Genomic DNA, 11,355 nt, shown 5'->3' with positions numbered 1-11,355 from the left:
GCGAAAAAAAGGACCTCGCTGGCGACCGTCCTACAGGTCATAAGATTCATCTGAAACAAAAAATGGAAAAAGATTCTTGTTTAGTATGAGTGTGGTTATGGCATGAACCACGAAAAATGAAATCTATCCAAAAATAACAAAATGGCGGCGTTTTGAAATTTATATGCGTTTTTAATGAATTTTTTCGTTACTTTCTTGTTTATAAAAAAATCAATTTACAACGTATCGGCATAATTGTGGTTCATGCGATAGAGAGTTTAATTACGCGTATTTAAAAAAAAAAACATTAAGATTCGTTGAAAATTGACTGAGTTATCACGGTCGCCAGCTCGAAAAACGTTGTTTTCCAGAAAACGCGTAAAGTTTTAAGTATAGTTTTTTCGACATAAATGTTTATATTTTGATATTTACCGCTAGTCAGCTATTCCAGGGCCATATAATAATCCTTCGGTTTCTTCAAAATTGACTTGCTCCTGCAATCTTTTATTTTGTCTGGCCATTCTCGCCTCGATTGAATGAATCGACGATAACCGCTCGGCGTCTTTTATGCGGTCGGTCGGCTCGGAGGCTCATAACTTTTGAACCGTTACGAATTTCGATTTTTCCTTTTAACATGATATTCTAGACAGTTATAGCTATCGAATTCCGCAAAAAACAATTTTTGCCAAAATTTGACCCAACTGACGAGAATGTACCCTTAAGACGAAAACTTCGTGCTTTTTGTACTTTTTTGAAATAAAATAAATGTTTCTGTGAAGGATTTTACTTTTTTACATTGCAGCGCACTATAACATATTGATATTTACGTTGAATACAGTTTGGATAACATTTTGCATGCAATTACATTTGATGTGCAATTACATTTGATGTGATTACATAACGACAGGTCGTTATTTATTGTTATGTAACAACTGTAGAGTAACAATCACACAAAATTCGATACTGTCCAATTGAAGCTGAGGGTTCACTCGAAATTTTGGCATATCACAGTACTCTCAAATATTGAATGTAAAAAATACAAAAAATATTGAAAAAAATGTGTGACAACGTGCCCCGGTCTACCCTACTCGAAAGAAAAAGTAATTTTTTGTTGACCAGTGCAATCACTAATAATATGTAATAGCAATGGAATTATAAGTATCTTACAAGTAGTTTCGAATCTTTTGGCATTTCTGTTTCAATACAAAACTTTCTATGATTACTCCGACTATTTCTATGATTACTTAAAATAAGAGCAATACACTTTCAAATAGACTCGAACCTGGACGAGATGATTCGAACCTTTTGAATGCCACAAAAAATAAAAGTATTTTAAGTGGACTTGGATCTGGATAAAATATATTCGATTTTTTTATGGGTTTATTAGAAATACTTTATTAAGAATTTTGTTTTTTTTTTAATTAAAATGTTTATAGAAATCAACAATTATTTTAATATATTATTTTTTTTAAATTATAAATATTATATCATTAATCGTTAAAATTAAATATAACAAATATATTTCATTCTTTAAACTAACAACTTCATTTTTAGGGTTCGAGTGTTACTTGTAAAAGATTCGATTCTTTACGATAGAACCTAGTTATAAGTACATTTTGAATTGTGCAGATACTCATTCTAAAATTCGAAACAAACTAGTAGAGATCGATTACTTAGCAAGTACAATGTATGAAATATTATCTCTTATGAATATTACTTGAATCCTAGAAAATAAAATTTGATTATTGAATTTGAAACGACAGTGCTTCCGCTCACATGTCGGCAGTTGACAATAAGTTTTTAGTAAAACGTTACATGACTACATATCCTCCATATATTCACCTAATCTTTTTTGTTTTCCAAGGTGAAAGTGTCCATGAAAGAAACGCATTTTTTTTAAGTACATATAATAGTGAACTTAATCCATTAATATCAACATGATTACGTGAGGTTAAATTAACATATTCAATTTATATTTGAATTAATTATAGATTACTCATAAAAGCAGGCAATTTGCATATAGCATCTTAACTACTCTTGTGCGTCTCTGATTTTGGTACCATATCTTAATGACCGACGTACGACTATCACTCTACATAATAGACGAATCTTGTTTGAAGCGCACCGCAACTAAGTATTTTGTACACATTTTATGTATATTTTATGTATTTTATATATTTTTGTTATATATAAATATAAATTTTATATGTATAAGATATTTGCAACCAAGTTCTTTATTTTTGTTTTTGACTGATTTATATATCTTTTTTCTAATATTAAACGTTTTTTTAGGCTGCAGTTATAATTTTTGATTCCACTTTTTTTATATCTAAAATTTTATTGCAAATTAGGAGAAGGTATAATCCTCTTTTGGTTTTCATTCTTCAATACAATTTCGGGTCTGTACTATTGTTGGCAGTTCGTAACTTCTTTGTAACTTCTTTGTAACTTCTTTGTATAATTTCATCATCATGCTAGTACGTTGCTGCATTAAATTAATCGTTATGTAATAGCCTTGTTGTATGTACGTGCAAGACGCGCATACTTAAGGAAACTAACGAATGAGCGGAACTCTTATCATATATATAGTACCGTATATGGAATAACACCAATTCAGATAAGCGTTCAGGAAAATGTCAGATCCTAATTGTAAAACTGTTGTAATATCCCGTATTTGTCTCGTTTCAAGTAATTCGAGTGATTACGCGATTCGTAAGTACACTTGGAATTAAACTATCATTACAAATTGGTTGAGATTATAAAAAATAACGAATTTTAACAGATATTATTATAATATAATATAATACTAGCATAAAGAATAATAACAAGCATAAAGAATAAAATGAGAATTGTTCAAGTAAAATGAAATTAATGACAAATAATTGAATATATTTTTTAAATAATATGTTTTATATTGTTATTGAATTATGAATGTCATAATAGTTGGTTTCTTTATTTAATGATTTCTGTATAATTCTTACAAAATTCTTATTTTTTAATTGTAATTAGTAATATTTTCAGTTTTTATGACTAAAATTTATTCTAATTGTATAAATGGTAAATAAACAGATGCAATATAAACAAGAGCTGTAAATAATTGGCAAAGAATATTTGCATCAGTATTAAGTTCTTTTACATATATGTATAAGAAGATATTGTCTTTGAGTCATATAATAATATAATAAATTCATGGACACGCTAGATGATTGGAACTAAATGCGATTAGACACGACCGTGCATGTCGACATATTGAAACAAATTTTATACAAATGATTTTTATAATCCAATCGAACACGTATATGTAAGCAATAAGATTTTTACGAACGATTAAAAATTTTATTGTAAAAATAAAAGTGTAATAACTATATATTTTTGTATCCTTCTGTACAATTAATATCTTTGTACTTTTTCTGTGCAATTCTGCTACTTATGTAGTTAACTTGAAATATATGCAGTATCTTGATTTAATAATATTAAGTCAGTAAATCAAATAATTATTAACCCTTAATTAATTAATAGTATAAATTAATAGTATAAGACAATATATTACAACAACAGAATCAAAAAACGATATTGTTTCGAAAATACGAAAACGCTCAGAAAAATTATTAAATTCAAGATTAATAAATTAGATAAATAAATTGTTATGCTTTAATGATAATTTGAATTACGTAAGTTAAATCTATCTATCTATCGTAAATTGTATCTTTGCTTTATTTAAATTTAGTTTTAATTGATTTGAGAAAACTTTACTTTCTTAGGCTGCGTTCCAAAACCACACTCTTAGCGCAAAGAGCGTGCTCTGTCCTTGTTCAACTTTCTGTAAGTAACAAAGATAGAACGATGTTCGAGCGTTAAGAACGTGGTTCTGGAACGCAGCGTTAATTTGAAACTTAAAGTAAGTATAAGAGCAAAACGCCGATTTTATAGCAAATAATAAATAATACAATATCTAATAACTTAAAACAAAATACAAACGCATCGGTCTCAGTTTAGACCTTCTTCAGTGTAATATTTCGAGATAATCTTAAATCTAATCATCAAAAACGCATAAATAAAAACAAAATGTAATCATATTCGTAAAATATAGGCCGGCGTTGAAGTTGTTAGAAAAGGTAGTATATAAGGTAAATCACGTGACTAACTGCTGCCTTTTAAATAAAATGAGATCACAAAATTAGCTGCAATTCGTATCAGTTTTTTCATAAAGATGTAAAATTCACTTACAGACAGTCAATCTCGTGATAATCTACCGCGCCTGGATTCAGTAACAGAACAATGCTTGTGAGTTAAGATCAGCACACGGACTGAAGGCCTAGACTCAAGCGCAAGGTAAAACAAGTACAGACAAATATCATGAAGCATCATATAACAAAATAACATTAGTAAATAAATAAAAACAAGTTAATAAATAAAACTGACTACAGATGTCACAATTGTGTGGAAGTCTCTTAACAATAGGAGAATAATCATTAGAAAAATCCAATCTCTTAAGGGGGCATATCCGTTTAAAACCTCGAAATATGAGTACATTTTCTAGATTTTTTTTTGCAGCGCAACGACATGATAATAACTTTTTAGTTTTTTACAATATTAATATAACATTATTAACTTAAATAAAAATTTTTAGCTTAAAATTTTTTTTAAGTTATCCAAATATTTGCAGAGCTCCTCCAATTTTAGGTGGTTGCACGGTGTGCATGAAAACGTTCGTAGATTATTTCTGAAATTGAAAATACAAGTTTTTTTGGTATTTATGCATAAAAGGGGCCTCCTCTCCGATGACCTTGACCTTGACATATGTTGTCAAGGTCACCCTCCTGAGTGACCTTCAGAAGGTTTTAGCCGGCGGTCATTGTTTGTTAAAAAATTATAAACAAAAAAAGTTTGAAAAATATAACAGCTATTTTGAGTATTGGAAGGCATAAATGACTAATATATATGTCGAAATAGTTCACGCATACACATTTCACGCGAGACACGAGTTGTCACATGGGTTCGTGGGCGCGCTTTACAAGCTCGTTTATTGTATATCGCCACAAATATTCACACAGATGATCGACTAACTTTATCTTCTTTAATACCACCTCTACTTAAACGAGCTTGTAAAGCGCGCCACGAACCCATGTGGCACCTCGTTTCGCGTGGAAAGTATATGCGTGAACTATTTCGACATATATATTAGTCATTTATGCCTTCCAATACTCACATATATTCAACATACAATTTATCAACAATTTACTGCTTTAAATGTTGTGTTTTGGTAAAGCAGCGACTTTCTCGCGAAATAAAGTATTCTCTGCTTTAAAAAAAAAACGTAATATTAGTCGTTTATGCCTCTCAGTACTTAAAATAATTGCTATATTTTTCAAACTTTTAACTTTTTAATAAACAATGACCGCCGGCTAAAACCTTCTGAAGGTCACTCAGGAGGGTGACCTTGACAACATATGTCAAGGTCAAGGTCATCGGAGAGGAGGCCCCTTTTATGCATAAATACCGTTTTTTTAGTAAACATATTAATAGCTAATCTGTCATCCAAGCATTTTTTCAAAATTTTAAAAAATAAAAAATGGTGGCATGTTGAAAGTTTTTTTTTCCCAAGAGACAAATCCATTTTTTCTTGTTTATAGCAAAAAAATTGGAAATCGGATTAAAAAGGGCTTCGTTAACAGATGTGGAATCTTATTAGGAATTTGCATGTAAAATTTGAAATTAATCCATCAAACGTAGCCTGAGTTTTCACGCACACTGTAAAGAAAAAAATAGTTCTGAGAAAAACGCGTTCAAAGTTTTGACTCGAATTTTTGCCAAATAAAATGTAATTTTTTAAACTTATCTTGAACTTTTTTTATAACTTTACTTAATCAGCGATTCCTAGAGCATAATGTAAGCCTTCTGCAGACGAAACAACTTCTTCAGTAATTAATCATCATAACCACCTAGAAGTTCTGACTTCTTTAGTATTGCTTGCTGCGCTCGAATGTTAGCCTGCGTGACGCAGAATCCTCCATTAAACACATTTCATAAGCCTTCGGCTCTATTTTGACATTCAGAATGTCAAAAAGGTTTTGTACCCATCATTAAACAGCACAGTACTAATAAAAGCCGCTATTTCGACGATTTTTGCTCCACTGAAACTGGTCTTAGGAGCAATTTTCTAAAATAGCGCGTTCAAACTTTTATTGCTATATTGCGTGAAGCACAAAGTTACAAAAGTACACAAAGGTACATGAATAACGGTTTTAGGATGGTTTTAACATTAGCATGACAACTGCGACCAATTTGGCCGAGCCATGCCGAGCTACCTCGACCCTTCCGTTCAAAATTCTGTAACTTCGTCAATTCTTTGAATTTACATCAAAATCTACGTCAGACTTACTTTATACTGTTTTTAAAATGTTAAGTTATAAAAATGTGCAAAAAAACGATTTTTTTAATTTTTAGACGGGTATGCTTCCTTAATGAATTTTTGACGACTATTTGTTTTGTACTTGACTCGACTTATTTTAAACTTAATAACTCCTTTTATCAACAGACTTTCGGGTTTCCTATAGGTTCTCCATTGCCGCCAGTTATTGCTGATCTCGTTTTACAAGATTTGCAAGGAATGCAAGATGTTAGAATGATTACCCTTTTATGTGCCTATTTATTTTAGTTACGTTGACGACATTTTTATGGCTATCCCGAAATCTATGATTACGTTGCAGTTATTGACGTGTTTAACTTCTTTCACCAAAGACTGAAATTTACATATGAATATGCAGACAGAAGCTTAAATTTTCTCGACATTAATTTGAAAATTAATGGAGGAGTTATTGAAACTATTTGGTATTACAAATCAACTTTCTCAGGGAGATATCTCTGTTTCTTTTCACATTCTTTTTGTCAGAAGGTAGGCACAATCATAGGTTTAATAGATAGGGCATTCCTATTATCACATCCTATAAACACTATTTAAAAAATTTTAAACGATGAGGACAAGATTGAACATTGATATGAAACAAAGAGTGAATGTTATTGATGGTTAGATATACTATATCTCAGGCAATAATAAATTTAATTTATACCGGTTTTTTGTTATTTTTTATATTGACTAGACATCACAGACGCGCGCTACGCGCGCGCTATTTATTTTTAATATTTCACTGTTACTATTACACTATTAACCACACAACTGTCAAAATATGCCATGACAGCCGCTCATGAAGTAAGCGTAACAAGAGAACCAATCGGCATCGCGGAAAAGCGACAACAATATTTCGATAGATTCGAGTATCGATGACATGCCCTTTTTAGAAGAGAACTAGTTAGAAGAGGACTAGCACGCAGCGCGCGCTAACGCGCGCGCCATCCATGTCTATATATTTCCTGTTATATTTATTTTAAAATATTTATCCCATTCCACTATTTCTCTCCGTTAATTCATTCCTTTTTCTCCTCTACTGTACTAATATCTAATCACCACCTCCCATTCCTTTTCCCTCTCTGCTTACTTCACATACCTACTCTCTCATATTTTGTTTTTTTCTTTCTTCTTATTTCTCATATAAGACTTATTACACTCTAATTTCTTCGTCCGGTACCTCTCTCTTTCTCCCCTTCCTCAGCTCTCCATCTTTCTCTTTTCCTCCTTACTTTTCACATTCATTATTCCATTATTTCTCCATTTCTTTTCCTTCTTCTGTTCTTCCTAACTCTTCACTATCTCTTCTTCTATCCTTCCACTTAGAATAGAATCTCCTTACACTTTCAATGTTTTCCACCACCATCTTTCTTATTTCCACCACCCCTATAATTTCCCCTATTTTTTCTCCTCATTTACTAAAAGATAATCTATTAGTACATTCTTAACTTCCCTTTTGTGTGTCCACTTTTCTTTCTCATTACCTGTCACATTCCGTTAAATAAATTATTATTATTTTTTAGATAATTAAATTAATTTATGTAATTAAATCAAATCGATTTAATTCCGGGGAGGGAAGGGTTTTAATGTTCCAGCAATAGCTGTGTTCCAAGTCCGACAAAAAATCGGCGCGCAGTTAAATAAGTTGGAAAAATATATGTATACATACTCACAGAAATTAATATTAGGCTGTCAAAGATCTAAGCCTGGACCGTATGGCATTTTATTCTAATTTGATTGTATATCGTAACGGTCCTATTTCTTTTATTATTATTATTATTATTTTGTTATTATTATTTTTTATAATAATTTTATTTTATTGCTAATTATAAGCATATTGTATATATATTTTTTCAATTTTTCCTAATATGCATATTTTTTTAAGTTACAAAAAATGTAAAAAATACTACAGTACCTATAGTAAAATAAAATAATAATGCTATATAACTGCAATATGTATAAATAAGATCTAATTAATATTTATTGATTTACGTAATCTAAATTCAAATCAATTTCAATCTGACAATACAAATTAAAATTAATAATGAAAGAAACCACAATAAAACCAAGTACTTCTCTGAAATATTTTTGAGCAAGATTAATATTACTTTTTTTTAGTTTTTTATAACATTAAATATGAGATTTATAATACCATAGGATTATTAAACAAATAAATTACTAATTGTGACGATCTACGCCACTTATGGTACACGCCCGCGCGGTAACTCTGCGGTATCTGTGTTACCGGCGGCTACTTTGCATCGACGCCGCTAGGCGCCGCATCGCCTTACCGTTTCGCGTATTTCAGATTTGACCACGACCTGTATATAAAGGGACCCCCTACGGGGCCTGACAGATCCTTCTTGGGCGCTAGACGCCTACGGCAGCAGCACGTGAATGCTCACCGACACCTAGGCGCTTGGACGCCCTCGGCAGAAGCACACGATCGCTTGCCGCCTTCCTAGGCGCTCGGTCGCCTTCGGCAGTGGCGTACGGACGCCCGCCGACTCCTCGGCGCCAGTCGCCTCCGGCAGAAGCGCTTAGACGCTCGCCGACTTCTTGGGCGCACGGACGCCTTCGGCAGTGGCGCACAGACGCACGCCGACTTCCTGGGCGCTAGACGCCTACGACAGCAGCACGTGAATGCTCACCGACACCTAGGCGCTTGGACGCCCTCGGCAGTAGCACACGATCGCTTGCCGCCTTCCTAGGCGCTCGGTCGCTTTCGGCAGTGGCGCATGGACGCCCGCCGACTCCTCGGCGCCAGTCGCCTCCGGCAAAAGCGCTTAGACGCTCGCCGACTTCTTGGGCGCACGGACGCCCGCCGACTTCCTTGGCGCGAGACGCCTCCAGCAGTAGCGCTTGGACGCTCACCGACTCCTAGGCGCGTGGACGCCCTCGGCAGTGGCGCACGGACGCCCGCCGACTTCCTCAGCACCCGACGCTCTCGTGCGAGGACATTAAACTCTGACGCTCATCGACTAACCGAAGCTTGACTCCCCGGACTAAAACGCCAACACCGGACACAACGCCTCTTCATCACCGACGAAATCAAGATTGATCAACGTCAGATAAAATGCAATTATTTACACAGACACAGACAGGTATAATGAAAAAGTGTCTCCTTCCTTTCTACCCCTTTGCGATTCACAATCTATGGGCCAACTCCTACGCACGCATTAGAATAAGGTAGATAACCGCACATAAATACTAAGCAGTAGCCCATACTAATAAATTATTAATTATTAATAGATAAAACCCATATTTTTAATGTAAAATACATAACTTTAGATTAGGTTATGACATAAGAACTTAATACAGTTGAATCTTCTAGATCATTGTATTCGCTCGCTCGCTCTCTCCCTCTCTTATTAATTAATCACATTATATTTTATTTTTCAGACTCCCTTGTATTTTTTCAATCTTTTTCATTCTTACTCATTCTCTCTCATTCTGTCTCATTTTGTTTTATTTTGTTTGATTCATGTAGTCTCCTTCCGTTATCTTCATATAGTTTCCTTCATTCTCATCCATTCTGCATCATTTTTCTTATTTGATTGCATTTTACTGCTTTATTTTCTCTCATTCTTCTTTATTCTTACTTGTTCTCATTCATAATGCTTCATTTTTGCTCATTGTCTTCTCTTTATTTCTCTCATTCTTTTTTATCTTCTCTGATTCTCTCTGATTTTTGTTCATGTCCTATTATTTAATTTTATCCTCATCCATTCCCTTAAATTCATATCCTGTCGTCCTAATTTTGTCTCTTTTCGCATTTTACAGCCATTTTTTCTTATTCTCACTAATTCTCTCTCTCTCACTCTCCCTCTCCCCCTCTGCTCCTCTCTGCCCCTCTCTGTCCCTCCCTCCCTCTCTCCCTCTCTCCCACCCTCCCTCTCACCCTCCCTCTCTCCCTCCCTCCCTCTCTCCTACCCTTCCTCCTTCTGCCTCCCTCTACCTCTCCATCCCTCTCCCTCCCTCCCTCCCTCCCACTCTTCCACCTTCCCTCTCTCCCTCCCTCTTTCCCCCCCTCTCTCCCTCTTTCTCTCTCTCCTTTTCTCTGTCTCTTGGCTATCTTTTTTCCTTTTTTTATTTCTTCTTCCTTCTACTTTTTTTTTAACTTTATGATACCTTAATCATAAAAAATGAAAGAATCATATATTACATAAGACACGCTGTAGCCATCTTCATCATTGATGCGATCATGATTTATAGGATCAGTTATATCATTTATTGTTTAAAAATTTAAAGAAACATATTTGCTTTTTCTTATTACGTTGATGAGTCAACGTGAAAATTAAAAAAAAATAGAACCGATTTCAAAAAAAGCTCTAAAAAGAATTTAAAAAATTAAAAAAAAGAAGCTTTCAAAAGTATGAAATAATACTTTTGAGAATTCCTTTCAATTTTTTTAAGCCGGCGCCAAATTAATAATATTTTTAAGTATTCCTTTCAATTTTTTAAAGTTGACGTCAAATTAATTTAGTAATTATTATTTTTAGTAGTTATTATTAATTGGGCACCAACTTCAAAAAATTAAAGAAAATACTTAAAAATATTATTAATTTTGCACCGACTTCAAAAAATTGAAAGGAATTCTGAAAAGTATTATTTCATATCTTTTAAAGCTTCTTTATTTTTTAATTTTTTCAATTTTTTTCATTATTTTTAGAGCTTTTTTGAAGTTAATTTTATTAAAAAAAATTTTTTTTTATTTTATACTTGTTTAGTGCGTTATTCAATTAATACGAATAAAAAATAATAATTTATTATTTGCTTGTAATTATTAAGTATGCATATTTTCTTAATGCTCCGTACCCTGATGTTCTAACGCGATATTTTATGTACTAAAACTGTCTTGGAGGATTGCTCTATAAGACAGTGAATACCGCATCCGTCCAGTAGTTTCAGAAAAAATCGTGAACATACCCACATACATCATACTCGTCGAATTGAGAACCTCCTTTTTG

The 11,355-nt window shown here is 33.2% G+C and overlaps 2 protein-coding genes across 5 annotated transcripts in view; one reads left to right on the top strand and one right to left on the bottom strand.

Moving 5' to 3' along the window:
* LOC139782838 (uncharacterized) overlaps positions 1 to 11,355 on the top strand; it is a 128,503-nt gene that overhangs the window by 67,524 nt on the left and 49,624 nt on the right. For 2 of the 4 annotated variants that reach the window (XM_071721925.1, XM_071721926.1), the window contains one exon: positions 4,209 to 4,311. The exons of the other annotated variants lie outside the window; for them this stretch is intronic. The gene's annotated coding sequence lies outside the window, so the exon portion shown is untranslated. The remainder of the gene's footprint in view (positions 1 to 4,208; positions 4,312 to 11,355) is intronic. 4 annotated transcript variants of the gene reach the window in all.
* Positions 1 to 11,355, bottom strand: part of LOC139782836 (protein I'm not dead yet-like) — a 91,869-nt gene that overhangs the window by 64,247 nt on the left and 16,267 nt on the right. The gene's annotated exons all lie outside the window — the stretch shown is intronic.

This window comes from Temnothorax nylanderi, unplaced genomic scaffold (genome assembly GCF_030848795.1).
Source record: "Temnothorax nylanderi isolate EJ_2023f unplaced genomic scaffold, tnyl_v1.0 TNYL_tig0444_pilon, whole genome shotgun sequence".
Taxonomy (NCBI): domain Eukaryota; kingdom Metazoa; phylum Arthropoda; class Insecta; order Hymenoptera; family Formicidae; genus Temnothorax; species Temnothorax nylanderi.
This window is presented reverse-complemented; position numbering and strand designations above follow the sequence as displayed.